Here is a 19,242-nt window from a genome sequence, read left to right on the forward strand (position 1 = left end):
CCTTCAAAACAAAATCTTCCATTCAGAAAAAAGAAGCAAAGTTGAATTCTACTTTTATTTTTCTTTTAAATTTCCCTTAATGATAGACAAAAGATACTTAAAAGATATCTAAATCATTATACAGTATTTTTTCTATGCTATGAAATTGATTTAATATTTCTGTCTCTGGATCTAATACTTCTTTTAGAACTATGTCTTTTTACAGGAATAAGTTTTTTCCATATCAGCCTCTATTAATGGAATATTTCTAAACATGCATTGGATGCCTACTACTCATGAAATCCAAATTACAAAGAAAGTTAAACCCTAATAATCAAAGGGACAAGGTGTTTTAGCTGGATGGAAGGAGGACTATGTCTTATGTATTTAACATTTCCAAAACAACTGGAAAGGAAGATTTCCTATTACACATTTCCAGCTTTACCAAATGTGAACATCTGCGGAAATTTCTGTTCTCCTATGAGAGCTCAGTGGGAAAAAAAAAAAAAAGAAAAGCAAGCTTAGCATTGCTGATACATCTAGAATTTGAAAGTGACACAAAGCTATCTTAAAACCTCAAGCAAACAAGTGTTTCTGGACTTAATGAATAAAGGAAGTGTGGCACAAACCCATATCCTTTCCTTTGTCTGCAGCTCAACTTTTAGAGAGAAGAACCCCTTCTCAGGTATCAGAGTAAGGTTGGAAATGCTCCCAAAGGAGTGTGTTCCTTCTTGAGTTAAGGCATAAAATTCTGGACTTAAACCTAAACCCTTGGGGTGGCATTTTTCCCAGTGGGGGAAGGGGAAAGGAAAGGGAAGAACAGCTTTACAAAATTTAAGTCCATAGAGCTTGCCTCAGAGGCTAGAGATTTCTTGGCAGCTTAGAAGGATGGCATTTTCACTGTACTTCATCCTACCAGGTTTTAACATTGTGAGAATAACATTAAATCAATAGTGTCTAAAAGATTTCAAAGAGGTTGGTTTAGGTAAGAGGCTTCAACAATTGATTAAATTAGGAAGAACAAAACTCTTGTAATCTGTGGCAGGTTAAACACTGTTAAAGTCAGTCCTCCATGTCTGCATAGAAAGGATTGCTTAGCTCAGGTTTTAGGGAAACCCAGTTACCCCCAAGGCCTGCTGCAGCCTAGGGCAAAGGCTGCAGCTGAGTGAAAGAAATCCATCCATAAAGAAATTAATAATCAATTAGAGAACAAAATATCAAAAACCCAACACACTGATGGGAACAAAAGAAGTAAATGGAACTAAGGGCGGGATAAAGTGCTGAATGCATCTCACTTTCTAGACCACGTGGGGCACTCAGCACCAAACCAAGGACTGTTGTGCTTTAATGGAAGCTGTCAGGCAAAAAGTAACCACAAAAGAGCTAAATAAAGAAATAAATAAATTAGAGAAAACTCTATTTTTTTCTAATAAAAATATTTTAAGTTTTTGTGGATTTGGTGGGTTTGGGGGTTTTTTTGGTCTTGTTTTTTTAATGCTGACTGCCTGGATTTTGCAAGTTTCCACCAAGAACTGGAAAACTGCAAAAGCAACAAACAAAAGGCACACTGCAGTTTCCCATTGCTCCTTTGAAGGAAGCAGACTAAGCATTGGGATTGTCGCTTCCAGTGCAAGATCCAGGCTGTCTAGGAGCAGTGGCACAGCCCTGCATGTCTCCTGCAGTAACAGGTGCCAGGAGTGACTATTTGTTCCATGTCCTATGTGCAAAAGGGATGTTGTGGATGGAAATTATAAAGCTTGGAAATACAGTCACAGACAGGCATAGTTTGAGGAAATAGAGCAAATGCAGCATGTCCTGTTAATCCCACTGGTTCATCAACCATTCTTTAATTTAATGTATTACTAATTGGTGGCAAATGTACCCACCAGTGGCTTTGCAGTTACTGGGATCCTGCTCACAAACCAGGTACCATCACTGGGGCACTGGTGCTGCGGCACCAGCTGCTGTCCAGTGTTTCACTGACAGAGGAAATCTTCCTAGAATGGCCATCTGAGCCTTCCTACAATGCTGATCATTTTCACAGCCTGGTAAGAAAAAACATTTAACATCAGGTACTCGTGACTGCAAAACTGGAGCTTGTTTAATCCTCTGTTTAACTTCAGCAGTTCACTTTCAAACAGTTCCCATTCCTGCTCTCCATGACGCTGCTGTAACTCACCCCCTGCCCAAGATTCCTTTACAGGACTTCTGTGAACTTAGACATGGTTTGGGTAGGACAGTCCTGTGTAGGAGGGAGAGTCCATGGGAACGGTGGTGTGGCTCACAAGTCTCTAGGCTTGGCTGCAGGACAGCACTGTGGGGACTGCACAGAAGAGCCAGGACACGCCAGCACATGCCACTGAGAGGGCTGCTGCTCCATGCCACTGCTGAAAGGAGGGTGGAAATCTGCCCAAACTCAAAAAATGCTTTGGGAATTAACTAATTCATTTGAATCCCCATCAGTGCTCTGCATTAGTAAAGTACCAAAGTGCACTCCCTGCATCTAGAGAGGAGAACTGCACACCACTGTGTTAGAAACAGGGGCTTTTCATGTGTTTCAGGGTGTTCTGAAACAGTGAGAAAACCTGTATCCATACAACTGCCAGGTCCCAGATAAACCATCTGGTTACCAAAAATTAAGTGATGAGCTAGCTTAATGGAGGAATCTGCACATACTGTCTGTGCCAGGTTGTGTTGTCAGAAGGTACATTTGAAGGCTGAAGGCTTACACAGATAGTCATGAGTTTGCTGAAACACAAATAGTGTTACTAGACCAGGCATGTTGTACCCCTACTGGTGCAGAGCCAGTACTGGATGCTCAAGGATGAAGAATCTATGTGAGTTATGAAAGAGGATCTAAGCTCACATTCAGTGCTATAAATCACAGATTAATCAGTATACCAAACATTTTAAGAAATCTAAAGCTGTCACTAGTCTCTGCAAAGCAGCTTCATACTGATGTCTATGAAACAGGAACAAAGGACATGTTCTCTTCTTCAGCTTGATCTCTAGTCAAGGCAAGACCTTTAGTACTCAGGGTCATCCCTAAATGACCACCAGATGGGCCCTTAGTTGTTAAGTCAGTCAGCAGGAAAGAAAAGCAGAAGATATATCCACGTCCCTTCTAAAAAAATGCTGAAGTACATCAAGGTTTTTTTTCCTGAATGTTTATAGGCCTTTGATATCCCAATCACATTTTTTTAAAACAGATACCATGCCTCTAAGTCAAAATCCTCTTGTGAATTTGGAACTATAATGAAGGTTGAGAAGCCCCATTTGAAGAGCACAATTGGCTAATGAATTTGATGAAATTCAAATACCATCACAGGAATCAAGTCATCATTTGTACAAAATAAATAAATCTGTATGTGCATAAAAGCAGTCCTTGCTCACCCAGTTTTGGCACAGAGCACATTTTAATTTGAGAATTTGCAGTTTATAAAGATAGAAAACTCCAAATGTCTCATATGTAAAATGCAAGGGTCCTCCAAAATGTCCCTCAGGGTCTCCTTATCTCCTGACATGGAGGCAGTATGAGGAAAGAACTCCTCCAATGACCCATGCATCAGGGAAACAAATGCTGGGGTCATTAGTTTCCCAATTCTGCCATTCCTTGGGGTGAACATGCACAAATTTATGATCGTGCCAACTGAGTCTAACTCTGGGAGTTGATTTTACAAATTCCTTCCTCCAGCAAGAAATTGCCAAGGCTTTTTCTTTCCTTCTTTCTTCCTGTAGTTGTTGCTTTTGCTTTTTACTGTGGGTCTCACGTTTGCTGTCAGGGTGCTGTGAAATATTTTCTGCCTGCCCTGGCATGTAAGACAGGTGTCCTGTGAACTCAGTCAAGCCAACTCTGCCTCTCATGAGCTGGCATGTGGACCTGCTCAACTCTCCTAGTACAGGCACCCAAATAGACTTTTGATGAGAACTTGAACATGATTTCCCAATGTACTTCAAGACCCCAGCTGCTGTATGCACATACCCATTAAGGAAATTATGATGTTAATCTCTCAGACAACTCATGATAGACATCAAGTCCAAGTAAAGCTTTTTGCAGAGACTAAGCTTGGTAATACAACTTCATTACAGGTTGATACAACTACATTAAACTGCAGTGGCCTCTTCACCCTGCTCAAAAATAAAGGTCTGGGAGCTCTGGAGAATCAACCATTCTTTAAAGTATTTCACGGATAAGTTTTATCAACTTAGAAAGTAAAGTTGTGGCAACTTTTCCTCTGTCTTGGGGAATGTATTTTGACACTGCTGCTTTAAAGATAAGGGGAAAGGCAAATGCTACATTTCATCTAGTAAATAATTTCTGGAGTCACATTCCTGTGCATTCATGCACAAATCAAGAACACTGTTGTGTCTCAAATATCCATAGGCCTAATGGTGAAATCCAAGGCAATGTGTGGCAAACAGCAACATATACCCTCCAGCACCAAAAACTCCAATGATGGAAATTCAGGAGCACTGCTGCATTCTTTCATTTTACTTTGGACTGCTAGGCAAGCATATGGTACTATTTTTTCTGCTGCCACTGATGTGAGCCCTGAACCAGGGCAGAAGAAATGCCTTGCTTTCTTTTGTGTTTGTGTAACATCCCTCCTTCGCAGATGGGGCTCAGAAACCAGCCACGCAGTGTGAACTGCCAGTGGTGTGCTGTGCTGAGAAAAGAGAGTCAGAGTGTACATCTCCTGAAACTCCTGTACCCCTAAAAGCAAGTCAGAAAAACTGATGCAGAGAGAAAGAAAAAGCTGGGCTTTTACAGACTTGCCAGTGGAGAGGATTACTGTGCTTCTCAGCTGCCATGCCCACTGTGTGGGGTCATTCACACCAGTGCAATGGATACCCCTGCTTTTCACTACAGTGTGCAGAATATTCAGGTCCACTACTTTTAAAATTGAGTTTTACTTAATTCCTTAGGTTCCTACTCAGCTTTGGCATTGGCAGCTGCTTGGCAAAGATCAGCACTTAAAAATGTCCTTCAGAGGCCAAGGTGCAAACCAAGCCCTTGATAGGGAATACTACCAGCATCACACCTTGTCCTACTCAGCCTTTCTCTGTGTGAGACACCACAAAGGCAGCAAGGATTTCTGGTGGCAAGGATGGGGGGTTCACAGAGACTTTTTTAAGGTCCTGTCGGGCTTAGGTAGGTGCTGTGAATACCACTTCCTACATACCAAATCTTTTTGTGTAAAAAAATACTGATCTTTTTCAGGTAAGTGTTTTTTTTCTAGAATGGACAAAATAAGGCACAGGAAAGCATTACCATTTCCTATGGAATGAACATTTCAACTTTGGTTTTGCTTGGCAAACTCAGAATTGTTCTTTTTAAAAAATTTTAATAGTATTGATTTGGTTACAGGGCAGGGCTGTTTCCACTACCCCAACAAATCAAGTGATGTTTGCTATGGCTTCAAGGGCTTCTCTGGAACTGTGGGCCTTGGAGGACTGAAGCATCTCAGATTTTCTGAGTGCTCAGGAAAGGTAGGAGAAGGGAACATTATACAACATGTAAGTTAGATTTAAGGCAACTCATCTAAGATAACTGTGGCTGCCATGCTCCTGTACAGTGGCAGCAAAGCAAAAAATTGCTGTCAAATACAGCAGCAGTGGGAATATCTAATCCCTCTCCTCCCCACTCTTCCAAAAAGGCCATGGGCCACAGCTGGGAGCAGGGTTGGTGCAACCTGCCTCTAAATTGATCCCACTGATCACATGCACTCAGGTGCACTTCCAGCCACCCAGAATGCTGATGCAATTGACCTTCATGTTCTAGCAGCCCAGTGGCTCCTGAGTAAGCTGTGTGGGATGTTCAACACAAAACAGGTTTCAGGCATTGTGTTAAAATCCAGAGGGCCTGAGAGTCAATGGGAACTCTGTTCTACCCAAGCCTCTGCGCAATGCACAGAAGAAGGGTGGGATGATTTCTCTTAAGTCTTGCTTTTAACATGTGCTATGTGTGCAAAGAGTTTATCTGTATTGTGCGCAACCTGAAATCTCACTGAAAACTCTGCAAAAGCCTACACAATATTTGTTTGGACCAGATCACAGAAAAATACAATGTGTTCTCTCTCTTCAAAGTAGTACCTTTACTTACTTCTGGATGTGCCGCTTATGATTTTGTACTCACAGAGACAGGGGATCTGGCTATTTGAAGGAAATAGGTGGGTTTGGCTTTTTTTGGGGTGGTAAGAGCTATTTTTTCTAAATATTTAATAGTCCAGACTTCCTATGTGCCAGATAAGGTCCCAAATAAAAAACACTCCAGGGAGCTAGAAAAACCCTGCAAAAGCACCTACTCCTGCTCAGTGTCTCTTGCTGGTGCCTAGGCTGAGCGAGGCAAACTCACTCACTCCCACAACCCCAGGTAATGGTGGGGGCATCTCCAAGGGTGACAAGGACAGTGCCAGTGCCCCAGGCAGGGCAAGCCCAACTGGGGAGGAGTATCCTGCTCCTCATGGCTCACACCTGTGAAAGGGTGTCAGCAACATACTGACATTCTCATCCTCCACTCCTCTTGAGGCTTTGCCTGGGTTAATTTAGACTGAGGCCAGTTTCTCTTTTGGTGCTCTATAAGGTGGGGTCTGTGTCTCCTCTCCCAACTTTCCCTATGTGCATGTGCTTGGGAGACCAGGGCAGATGGAGCAGATTGGCAGGTGCTTGCAGACCCTCCCCACTTTGTGCTCTCTTATATGCCACTCTGCCCCACGTGACAGATGCCCAGGCTCCCCATTCTGCATTCTGCAAGATCTCTGCAAAGCCAGACAAGCCCCAGGTAGCTGAAGGGTGAACAAAGACCTGCTGGTTTTAATTGCACCATCAAAGGAAAAAGTCCCATCCACTGCTTGACCACACTGAAAGTCTTTCCCTATCACTGTTACATAGGTAATGCAACAACTGGCTTCTTTATTTAATTTCACTTGTTTTAACTGTCAAGAGCTGGCAGCTCCTGAAAGAAAGGATTGAGTGGGAGAAGTGGAAAGAGTCCTATCTGCTTGCTCTGTTCATTGTCATAGTTTGGAGTGCTTTCGTTCTGTGTTTGTACAGTTTCTGGTATGACATGGTCCTGACCCAGCTATTCGGATGAATAAGCTGATGGTAAGGAGTTGTTTGCTGGCCTGAGTATACTTTCTTTTTGGTTGTTAATATAAATAATGGTAAGTGGTGCTCATGGTTGTTTCAACTACTTCTTTCATCAGTACCACATTTTTTCTAGAGCTGGTAACTCAGCCATAAAAAATAGCCTCTGGATGGAAAGTAAGCAGGGAGGATTAATAATTATTAGCATCTTAAGGAGCTGCAGGGCAGGGTCTGTCTGCAGATTTGGACTGCAAATATATCTAAAAATATGTGGGTTTGAATTAAAATGTATAAAAGGGGGTTTTTTAAATAAAAGCTCAGTTTTTAATAAAAGCTCATCTCTCAGATTTGAGATATGGCTTATATCAATGTGACAGGAGCTTTATTTACAAAAATATTTGATGTGATTTAATCTCTAAAATGTTCTAATGGCTTCAGAGATTTCAGAAGAAATACTGGAAAGTAGTTAGATGGAAATGTCACTGAGCCTGTTAGCTTTTTATAGAACAAGAAAACCCTAACCTTTGTTGCTTACCATTACTGAAATGTGGTCCACTGGCAAAACCAGAAAGATTTTCAAATTTCCTTAATATACTCCTTGCTCTATTCTGGAATCAATATTCTTTAAGAGAAACTTTGCTGGTCTCCATTCATGAGCTTCAGGGATCACATCTGAAAAAAAAATAAATCTGGAAATATGCATAGCTTCTGGAAAGTTAACCAGGGAAAGGAAGAAGAAAAGCAGAGGAATGACGGAAAGAAGGAAATGAGAAGGGAGGATCAGGAGGTGCCAGCATTTAACAGCACACTACAGGAAAACCAGAAAAAGCAAGGAGAGATACAGCTATGTCCTTTTGCACTGCAAAGTAACAATAATCACTTTGTAGTGTCTCATAACCAGAGCTGGAAAAGAAGACCAGGTGTTGTCATGCTCCTGACTTTGATGAGTCTCCTGGATCCTGCTTACTCCTAACCTGTGAGTTAGGAGTATTCACTTTCTGACCTGTGTTTGGGACAGACTGTCCTACTCTGTGCTATGAAACCCTTCTTGGCATCACCACAAAGCTTCTGAATCATTTGCTTCTGGAGACCTTGGAGCCCTGGAGCAATGAAGGTAGCACCTGAGATAAGAGAGGGAGGAGTGAAACAAACCACACATCAATACATTCTGAATATTCAAGCCCTCGGGCAAAAAAACTCAAGGCACACAAACCCAGGGACTTCTATCATTTCACAGCCAAAAACCCTTTAGAGATAGCCTCTTCTGGCCGGTAAAGATCAAGGTACAAGTTTAAAACTTTGCTTTTAAGCTGGTTCACAAAGCAGTGCGGAGGGAGTTGATGGTAAGTGGTGCTCTTCTTTGAAAGCCTCGGCTGAGGACCCTGTCCAGCCCTGCACAGAATAGCTGGCACTCGGAGGGCACATTCTGCCGAGGCTCTGACACCGAAGAAAGCACTTCACATGGCAGCCTTCACTGGAGAATCCCAGTCCCTTGGCACTGGGCCACACTAGCCTTGGCCAGGTAGTGGATTCGACCCCAACCCTGCTGAGGCCAACGCTCCTTTCATGGGCCTCGAACGACTCCCTCCAACAGTGCAGACTTCAGCTGGGTTAGCTCCAGGCAGGTTTTCCCAAGGATGCTGCATTTCCAGGTGCAGCTCCGACGGCGACCCTGCTCTCCCCGGCATCCCGACGAGCCACTGGCCCAGGCTCTAAGACGGGAAGCAAGAAGACCCCCTCTGATGCCACCGGCGGTCCCCGCACTCCACCACATCTCCGAGGCTTCAGGGGAGTACGCGCCGCGGCCACCCACGCCGTGCCGTGCGCCCACCAAGCCTATCCAAAACCCTCCCCGCACCCTCGGCGGGGCAGAAGGGTTGGATGGGGGGATGCACGGAGGTGCGGAGAGACTGCACTGTCCGGGCACTGGGGGTTGCACTGGTGGGGTGCGGGAGGGTTGCGCGGCCGGGGGGTGGCCGCGGGCGGACACACGTCCCCGCCGGGGCGGGCGGGTCGCGGGTGCCTGGAGGCGCCGTGTTGATTTTGGGCAGCGCGCAGTCGCAGTGCGGCCGCCGGCGGGTACAAAGCGGCGGCCGGAGGAGTTTGCGGAGTCCCAGCGGTGCGGGGTGGCGAGAGGTTGGGGCTGAAGTTTTGCGGAGGTCCCCAGCGCCCCCACCACTACCATCCCACCACCACCACCTCCTCGCCGGGGCGAGGAGCCCGGAGGTGAGCGGCGGGCGGGGGATGGGTTGGGATGTGGCGGGAGAGAGGCGCTCGGACGAGGCGGGGGGCAGCGGCAAGGGCGCTGCTGCGGCCCCTCTCGTCGGACGGAGCAGCGTCGTCGCGGGGAGCGGACGGTCTGCCGCGGCGCTGCCCCGCTACCAGAAAGGCGGCGCTCCCTGCGGACCGGTATGTGAGCGTGTCGTGGAGAATTGTTGATATCGCTCCCCGTGTTGAGTAAAACCGCTTGATTTTTGCCGAGCGGGGCACGGCCGCGCGTGTTCGGTGCATCGCTGCATCCCGGCGGCGCTCGGAGCATGGGAGGCGTGTCCCAGCCCCACGCGCCCCCCCGGCCCCCAGCGCTGGCTGCCCTTGGAAGTGCTGCCATGGAAGCACCTGGGCGAGACAGAGAGAAGGCAGAGCGGGTACCGCGGTGGGGGGAGCGGGTCACGTGTGGGAGCTGTGTTCGCCGGTGCTTTGTTCAAATGGACCGTCACTAACTTGTGAGCTGGCACTTCAGAAAGAGTAGAGACTTTTCTACCTTTTTTTGGGGGGGGAGGGAGAGGGGAGTGGGGGAAGGGAACAAGGCTTTGATGCTCAGCCTTAACTTTGGCTTCTCTTCACAGATCTCAAAAAACCCCACAAACTCTTACAGACATCCTGAACTGTTTGAAAACTGTTTTATTCTTTCCGAAACAGCATTGTGAGACCCTATAGCTTGGTACACACTTATGTATAAAATCTAATTCAGGCAATTACATGCTTCAGTAATGACAGTGACTTTCTTGTGAGTGCTTTGTCCCTGAGTTACACATAAGACCAATTTTTCTTATACTGCTGTTAAGGTCAGGTGTAGTGTGCTTTTTGTTAAATCAAAGCTCTCAAATATTTAAATAACGGCAGAGTCCATCTGGCAGTTCTGTAGCATAATTGACAACACTGCATCTTGGCAAGCCATAAAAGGTGCCAGGACAAGTTGCTGATTAAAAATATCGGATGTATCTTACCCTTTTATTTCACCCTTTCTGGCAAGATGACTCGGTCTGATTAAAGATTGTGCAGGTGTGGGTTGTGAAGAAAGGAGAATATGAGAAAAATGAGAGGAGGCCGATTGGGTTAATGTGAGTTTTAGAAAGGTCAAACTAATTTAGTAAATGCTCAAGGTGTGCAACGAAGGCCGTGACATTTTTGTTCAGGTGGCGTTTCAAGCCTTTAGAAATGCTGCCTGGGTCTTCAGGTCTGGAGTTAGTTTTCCAAAGGGAGTGGGTGACAGCAGGGTGCAGTAGGCTGTTTGGTTGGAGTCAAGCTTCACCCAATCCATGCTGCAAGAGGCATCTTTGAAGTCTTGTCTCTCTTCTGGCTAGGAACATCTACTAGATACTAGCGATTAAGTGAAATGGGATCCTACCCAAAAACTGCCTCCTCAGCAGGAGATGGGGTGGTGTTGTATGGCGGGGAAGCTTGGGTCCTTCCTTCATTGGTTTTGAGTGAGAGAGGTTGCAGTTCTGGTGCATGAAGGTGTGGGGAAGATTGGGCGTGGAAACTTGTTGTGTGAGCATTCCGCACAGTGCTGGGTGTGGGTCATACCAGCGCTGGGGGCAGCAGCCCCGAGCAGCAGCACAACCCCAGCTGCCAAAGTGCAGCTTGGGCTGAAGTGCGGGTGGATACAGGCTCTTGTGTGCCTCAAAATCTGTGACTTTGCTGACGGTTTGCTTGGTGGGATTTGATACCATGTTGAACTCTGTTTCATTTGTGTGACATCACAGTGCAATTTATCCCCTCTTTATTGCCAGAGATCTAAACAGATGGAAATTCATACTAAGGTAGACGTTTCTCTAGTGTCAAACAGGATACTGACATTAAATAGATTATTGGTGACCACTCTGTGTAATTTAGTGACAACTTCTGTAGCACTCCAGCCTATATGGAAGTCCCTAGTGTCTTAGGTTTTGAATTTGTATGCACCTGCTTTCATTTAAGATTAGGCTTTACTTTGAAATTGCACTGGTTAAACTGTGAATAAAACTGAGTCCTTAAATTGAAAACTGAATGTGGACTGGTTTTATGTGTCTCTGAAAATCCCACCTCCTTTGGAGAAGCAGCAGTGAAGGTATTTCTCATACAACAAATGACTTTTGTGTGAGATGAGTTGGTCCATTTGCTCCCTCTCAGTATCCGTTAGCCTCTTTTCCACGCTGGCGGTTTTCTCAGGTTTGTAAGCTTCTGGTACAGCTTGTGGTCTCAATTTCTGCAGTGCCCTGCATGTCTAAATAATAGATGCTGAAAGTGAAATGAAAACGTCTAAATGAAGAGTCTATTTTGCAAATGATGCAGAGCCACTGTGAAGAGCTGTCAGGATTGGACATCTGATCATGCTTTTTGCTAAAACATTAGTTGTTAATTGAGGACAGTTGTAGATTTTCTTGTGGTGTCAGCACCTGTTGTAGCAGTAGGTCACGTAAAAGAGGGCTTTTTTTCCTAGTCATTTAGCTAATGGAATTGACTAATGGGCCAGAGGCGGTGTTTCAGGCGTCACTGCTTTGCTGTCCAATCCATCCAAATTCATCTGTATGCTTCAGAAAAGGAAGCGGCTTGAAAGCCTGTGCAACTGTATGTGCACAGGTAAGAATTTTATCTAAAATTTCTGTGGGTTGTGGCAAGATGATGAGTACTAAGCTGATAACTAGATTTTCATGTCATAATGATGTGGAGAAGTTCAGGTGGAATTGGAACACGAAATAGCAGTGAACAACTTGTGAAGTTTTTATTTCACCTAACTTCCTAAAGTTGCGATATGTGTAGTTTACCAATGACTTGAAATGCCAGCTGTAATTTTTTTACAGGATTTACTTGAAAAGTTTTTTTTTTGAGCTATATAAAATTGTATCTAAAAATCACAGTATCTTTTTATAAATCGTATGCATATGGTCTTATTTCATAAGCCTTTATGAAATAAAAAAAATTATGAACAGTATGAAGTAAGTTTATCTTGACTACAGATTGAGGTTTGTGATGAGATTTATAATATGCTTCATTTTAGTGGAAAATGATTGATTTTAAGTATCTTAATAGTATCTGCCTTGCATGATACTATTGAATAATTAGCAGTGCCATAAAAGACATTTAGGAATCTCATGGAGAAATAGGGGGAACAACTTAGGCTTGTCAACTCTGGTACATCACAGTTGTGTCTTTCTCCCATTATGTAAGTCACATATCGAGGGGAAATAACATGCAAATTACGTGACTGTTCCCAGCTGTCAAAAGACTAGTACCTGAAGAGAAATAAATATGTCAGGAATGAACAGTCAGCTAACTGATTTTTTTTTTCTAGCTTATATATTTTATGCACACTACTTACATATACAGTAGTGTTGTGTTATGAATTATACTCTAATGTCTCTCTAACTCTGAATGCTGCCCATGTATTTTACCTTGGGAAACTGTGTCTGCAGTCATGACAGTAGTGTGGAGACTTGTGGTCAAATCTGAATACTGATTTAGGTAATTTTTACATTTTTACTTTGCCAAAGGTTTGCTGTCAAATCCCCTATAGCAGAAAGATGTATGTGGTGATAGTCACTTTTTCACCATTAAAGATGTACTTGTTTATGAAAAGAAGAAGAGGAAATTACTTAAAAGGTGCTGTAGGGAGTACTGGAAATGCTTTCTGAGCTTCACTAGTAGTGGAGAAATTTTGTCAATTCAGAAGGGATGGCAAGGGTGTCTGATCTCTCTTCCAGGCTGCTACAGGCTCTGGGCTCTTAACCTTGTATTAAGCCCAATAACTAGTTTGGCTAAAGCACAACTTAGAAGGCAGCATCCTGTTACACTTAAAACGCACCCACAGGCTTCCCTTGTCAGTAATGCTATTTTTTTTTTGGTGCCTTTCTGAGCTTAAAAAATTTGTTTCTGATTTCTAATTAGAGCTGTACTGAGGAAGGATAGCTGCCAATTAAACATGAGTCATGAAAGCATGCTTTCAATGTCCCTTTAATTCCTTTATTTATAAGACAAACTGCTTTCACATACTTTTCTGGTGTATGGCTTCCTATTGCACCCAGGAGCCAAAACTAGACCTGAATATCTGCCCTGATGGGTTTGGTTGGCTTTTCCCTGAAAAAGGCATCTCCACAAAATGTTCTGGTGAAGGAGGGAGGATATTGGCCAGTGGGAGTGTCCCAGCCTGTATTTTGGGGTGCAGGGATAGTGCCTCTGTCCCATTCCACATGCATATGGAGATGTCTGTGCTGTCTTGGAGCACTGGGGTGCTGATGCATGACACAGAGCTCAGGAGGAAGAAATGTCAGTGAGAGAAGTCTCCTACATGCAAACCATGGACTGTTTCTCCATGTCCTTTACAGCTGTGCATGCCATGAGCTACAGGCATCTTTGGTGGTGTTTTGAGATGGTTTGTACCCAGGCTGGCAGTGGGGACACCTTGTTGGGTTTCTGGGGCAAACTTTCTAAGATGGATCGCTGGTCTGCTCTGGGTTGGTCATATCTTAAACCAGCTTTATTGTGTGCTAGTGCTCTGAAGTAGAGGATGTCCTTCCTGGCTGTAGGTGCCCTGAGCTGTTGGTTGTGGAAATCCAAAAGAATTTACTGTTGAGGTCTTTGCTGCACAAATGTACCCACTCCTCATCCCAGGGACCTGAGATTTTCTTACTGGTCTGCCATATTCTGTGTCCAAAGGGTCTGATATATTTACGTGAAGCAGTATTGCCATGGCAGGAGTGGAGTGTGCTGCTGCTTAGTTTTCCAAGGAGATGCAAACAGTCAAAATATTGGTTATTGGACAAGGTGCTAGCTCTACTCGAGTTGCTTTGCGTTGAGAGGATTTTTACCAGAGGCTTTTAACAAATTTGAGGTAGCCATACATGTAAGACTGATGAGGTGTAATCTATTCCTTATGTCTTGTATGTGTTTGTAATTAGTAAACATTGACTTTTAAACCCTAAGTCCCTGGACTTTTCTTTTTTCCCTTTTTTTTTTTTTTTCTTTTCTTTTTTTTTCCCCTGAACACTTCAAGTAGTATTCCTAAGTTTAGCTCCAGGCAGGGCTGTTACCCACACAAGTGACCAATCCTTCTCATGGTATCACTGAGCTGGTAGCCTTCATGGCTTCTATGCATTGATAGTGACTTCTATACTCTTTGTATGCACACATTTCAACCTCCTAATTGGATAGCTTGATCATCCCTTCTTGACATACAAACACTGATTTAGCTTTTATGCACCATTCATTATATTGTGTAATCCACTACCCCCTTCCAAGTAATGTCTGTTTGTTCTGTGAAAAAATTAAGTGTTTTTTTGAAGCCTCCTTCATGATTTATACGTATTTCTGATCCCTTTCCAATTCTGCAATGTCGTTAAGGGGGAGGATGCTGCCCAGGTTGACTCAGATCATTCCTAAGTGGCACCAGAACTGTTTCTGTTTTATTCAGTATCCATACGGATCTCTGCATCTCCTGACTCTTTCCTGTTGACTGCAGCTGCCTGTGCCACAGGGGCTATACAGGGACTACAGGTAGGCAGCAAACCTGTGCCTGACTGAAAGTAGCGAGCTGTCCTCTTGCACTTCTGCTGCCAACTTCTTTGTGTTGTTGCTAATATTTATGTGGCTCTGCGACAAGACAGATTGGAACACTGATCTGGCTGGAAACAAACGTGCTAAAATATGCACACACACACACACACACACACACACACCCCCCGGCCCCAGCTCTTTGCTATCCCATGTGCTGTGCCAGCATAGCATGAGAGGGTGAGAAGCCTCAGCAGTAGTACAGAATTGTGTCAGAAATTAATAGGCATGAAATCGTGGTGCTATAATTGCTTCCCAAGCCTGCAAGCTGTTGGTAACTCATGTGATGTGTTCTAAATTTTGGTCCATTCTTGACAGATGCTGATCAGAAGCACCCTGCTCTGTGAGTGGGACTAGGAAAGCTCCCTGACTTGCATTTCCTGCTCAGCATGCCACCAGCCTGCAACCTGTTCCTCCCAAAGATGGAAGAGTTTAGTTTTAAACAATTATTTCCCCTGAATTACTCTGATTTTTTTTTTTTTAACTGCAATTGTTCTCCCAGTTAACAGCTGGAAGTCTTCCCTGACCGGAGAATGTCAGAGGTTGAATGTGTTTGTTTAGGTGCATAAACATGGGTGTGCATGGTGGGGCTTCCATCAGTGTTTTCATTCACTTCATGAGCTGTTAAATGAGAAAAAGACGGTGCTCATTCCTAAGCTGCTTTGGAACAGCTGTGTCAAAAAGCCCCAAGGACTTCAGACAATAGGGAACTCACTGCAAATGATGGTCTTTTCACCCCTGCCTCAGCATATGGTGATGGAGAGGACCTCTAAGAGTTATGCCAAACTAATATGGTTTGGACAGTGACAGAAAGATACATGAGTGTTTTATGTGGCTCTTCTTCTCCAGAGAGAATTTGCCAAGTAGTGCACTGGTTGAGGAACGAAATATTTGGATTCAGACTAGAGAGCCTTTCTATTATGGCTTTTGGGTATTTTAAAATTAGAATATAAAAAGTAGCAAAGGACAGTTAAGATGTTGATTGTGAGACAAAAGTATGGGCACTTGATCCATGCATAGTTATTAAATGAAACAATATTGCAGAATTTTTCTTCCAATTTCCTGACTTCCAACAGAAGAGAAACTGGAATGAAAGAGTTGATAGGTCTTCTCTGTTTTGCAGCTTGGCAAATGAAATTTAAGCCTTTGGGTGTTTTCTTATCAGTGCTTTGTTATTAACCCTACTGCGAGTAGACAGGTATTGTTTAAACTCCTCCTCTTCAGTATCCTTGCAATGTTAATAGGTTGATACATTAAGACATAATCTACCCCACTTCAGTCCAGCTTTTGTAGGTCTGCATTACAGCAGAGCTTTGTGGTTTTTTTGTGGGTTTTTTTGTCTTTTTTTGTTTGTTTGTTTGGTTTTCTTTTTTTTTTCCCCTTTTTTTTCTTTGGAGTGTATTTACCCCAGTAGACACAGCAGAATACCTGCTGAGCTAAGGTGCTTAGTTTAGCTGAATCTTTCTTCAGAGTAAAAACTGTTTCTGGGGTCAACCGTACTGTGGTGGGTTTTTTTGCTTGGTTGGTTTGTTTATTTGTTTTAGCAGAATGCTTCAGTGGATGATGACTCATATATTGGAATCTGACTTTTCACTCCAATTAGCCGCAGATATACCAAGATGTATCTACCATTCTGCAATAGATAACTTCAGTGTGCATTGTTTACATTTCAGATACCAAACCAGGGTGAAAATCAGGCTGTTCATTCATAGCAACGTGTCATGTAGCTGAGTGTGAGTGCACATCCCTTCAGGCTCCATTAGCATGAGTTAACTTTGTAATTGGGTTTCTGGGGCAAACAGGGACAGGAAGCAGAAGTAATTTGGCAGGCGAGGCTTAGCATTTTTATTCTTTGTGGTGTAGGTGCACAACAGAGCAGAAGTAAAAGATGAGTGCAGAATGGCTGGAGAAATCCTAAAAAGGTGGAGGACAGTTGTCAAAACTTCATGTGGATATTACGGAATATCATGCAGCTATACCAAGGTGGGATTTTACAGCTATATTAAAGCAGGATTTCTATGGCTCCCATGCTTCTCTTGCTGCTCTGTTTTCCAGATTGCTATCTGCCTGGCAGTAGCACCTTGTCTTGTAGAGTCTAGCAACCAAAAATGAGTTTGCTGAATGAAAAGCAGTTGTCACTGAAACTACTTAAGTGTGGAAGTTAAAGAACTGTAAGTTTTGAAGTTGCTCTTAGACTCTGTTCATAATCTCTAGTTTTCATAACCCCTGGTTTTCCATGACCAAACCAAAAAACAGAAGGGGGGGAAAAAAATCCAGCCCAAACTGTAAGTTGTCAGGGTCTTGGGCAAGGGTGTAAGGTTTTCTGTTGTGGTGAGTTTTTTTTTTGTTGTTGTTTGTTTGGTTGGTTTTGTGTGTGTGTGTTGTGGTTTTTTTGGTTGTTTGGTTTTTTGTTGGTTTTTTTTTTAAGGCATTGAGGGTCATCTGGCTCTTTTCAGGTGCTCAGTCTGGATTTACATGAGTGTGATTAGAATTAAGCTGCTTTACAGTATTTTTTTTAAAACCACACTTAACATTTTTCAATAAATAGCTTCACTTTTAGAACAATAGCCTTTATCCCAGACTAATTGTAAGACTTAAGCTAAGAATCTCTTCTTGTATTGCTTTTTTTTCAAGTCTTAAGATTCCATTAACGTCCATTCCTTCCTGACCTGTGGGGCTGAACTTGTTCTTAAACTTTGAACTTGCTGGTTGGTTTGGGATTTTTCCCCTAATGATAAGCTCTTGAAGGGTTTTCTTTCCTCAGATGAATGTCAGTCTTACTCTGGCATCACTGACCATGTTCTCAATGTGTATTCTACCAGCAGTCTGCTCAAACTGCTTTCTGTGCATGGCAAGTCCGTAACATTCACAGATGATACAAAATCACCTTTGGGATTTTAGAAGATGGAATCTCTCTGAAACCAGGAGGTGCTGGAAATGATGTACGTGTGTTTAGCTGCAGTGTATGTGTCTTGTCATCATTTAACCGGGCTCACAAACTTGATGCATATTTAATACTTTGTTCTTGTGGTGCTGCTTTACTCATGATTTTTTTTTACCAGTAGACAAGGGCTCTGATGTGTGTCCGTGAGTGGAGTGAGAGTTGCCTTAGTCTTGGTCCTGATCCTATTCTTGATTTATCACTGGTTTTGTCTCATTTGTCTTTTCCTTGCAGTTTCTCACCCCATCACTGTTGCTGCTTGTGCCTGCTGTCATGTTTTTCAGAAATGTTGCAAGATCCCATCAACGAAAGTACTAGTGGCTGTCGGGAGCCTTCTCAGTGGGGAAATTTAAGGAAAACAAACCCTTCTTTGTGTTGGTGCACACATCATGACTGTCACGAGTTATGCGGTAGGCGTGCTAAGGAGATGCAGTCGGTGCTCACTCCAGCGAGACCCGACGGTGGGAGGTGCCCACCGGTTGCTGGTTTGAGCCCCTTCTGGGTAGCTGCTTCTCCAGCCAGATAGGCAGTGCTCAGTTGTTGGATGAGGACCCGGGGATCAAGAAAATGTGGTAGAAATAAAATGGAGTTCTTCAAGAACCTTAAAAAAAAACAGGTGACTGAATGTTTTTCATGTTGTAAGGGATTGTTGGTTTTGGCTGAAGCAGAGTCGAGAGGGTTTCAGGTCTGTTATCTGTAGCAACTCCATCTTCTGTTAGCCTGGGGGAGAGAAGGTTTGTTCTTGTACAGCTGAATATTAAATCTCTGGCTCAGGGAGTGTTAAGTGCATGTGTTTATTACTCTTAATGCTGGTATGTTTTTCATGTCAGCAACTAGCCAAAAACTGGGGAGATTTATACAGTTTTTTTCAGCTGGTAGAAATTAATGATACACAGATTTATTGCAAAGCTACATGTGAAATTTCGTTTCCTCAAGCACAGGGTGAGTGAGACAAAAAGGGACACTTGCTGGTTTGCAGCCTGTAGTTGAGCCTTGTGACCCCTCCACAGGGAGCCCTACAACTCTGCAGGAACCCCAGCTGCCTCTTGGGTTTTTTGTGTTATTTCCCTAGTACCCACTCCCATCCCTCTCTCCCAGACAGCAAAGCCCCCTGGCCCCCAGTCCACATTGCTCACATTCCCGAGCTCTGCGTGCACATCCGTGGGGCAGCTAAGCTAGTCCACTGCTCTGGCTAGGAAACGGCTGTTGTGAAGCAGCCTGCCTGCTCCTGTCCTCCCTTCATATCCATCAGAACCACCCCCTGCCACATACCTCACATTCCTGAGCCACATTTTATTTGGGGTGGTGTTTTGCTTTGGAGGCTGTTACTGCTTGATAAAGAAGTTTCCTTGTAGCTACATCATCGTGGAAGGGCAGTGATTTATATCCCCCTGTTTTACACATTTGGTGCCTGTTCTGGGTGGTTC

The 19,242-nt window shown here is 43.8% G+C and overlaps 1 protein-coding gene across 1 annotated transcript in view; it reads left to right on the forward strand.

Annotated features, from left to right (window-relative positions):
• Positions 1–9,156: 9,156 nt before the first annotated feature.
• KANK1 (KN motif and ankyrin repeat domains 1) overlaps positions 9,157–19,242 on the forward strand; it is a 128,995-nt gene continuing 118,909 nt past the window's right edge. Inside the window, exon 1 of the mRNA XM_050328493.1 lies at positions 9,157–9,291. The gene's annotated coding sequence lies outside the window, so the exon portion shown is untranslated. The remainder of the gene's footprint in view (positions 9,292–19,242) is intronic.

Source organism: Myiozetetes cayanensis, unplaced genomic scaffold (genome assembly GCF_022539395.1).
Source record: "Myiozetetes cayanensis isolate MyiCay16 unplaced genomic scaffold, myiCay2020 scf4, whole genome shotgun sequence".
Classification (NCBI taxonomy): Eukaryota; Metazoa; Chordata; class Aves; order Passeriformes; family Tyrannidae; genus Myiozetetes; species Myiozetetes cayanensis.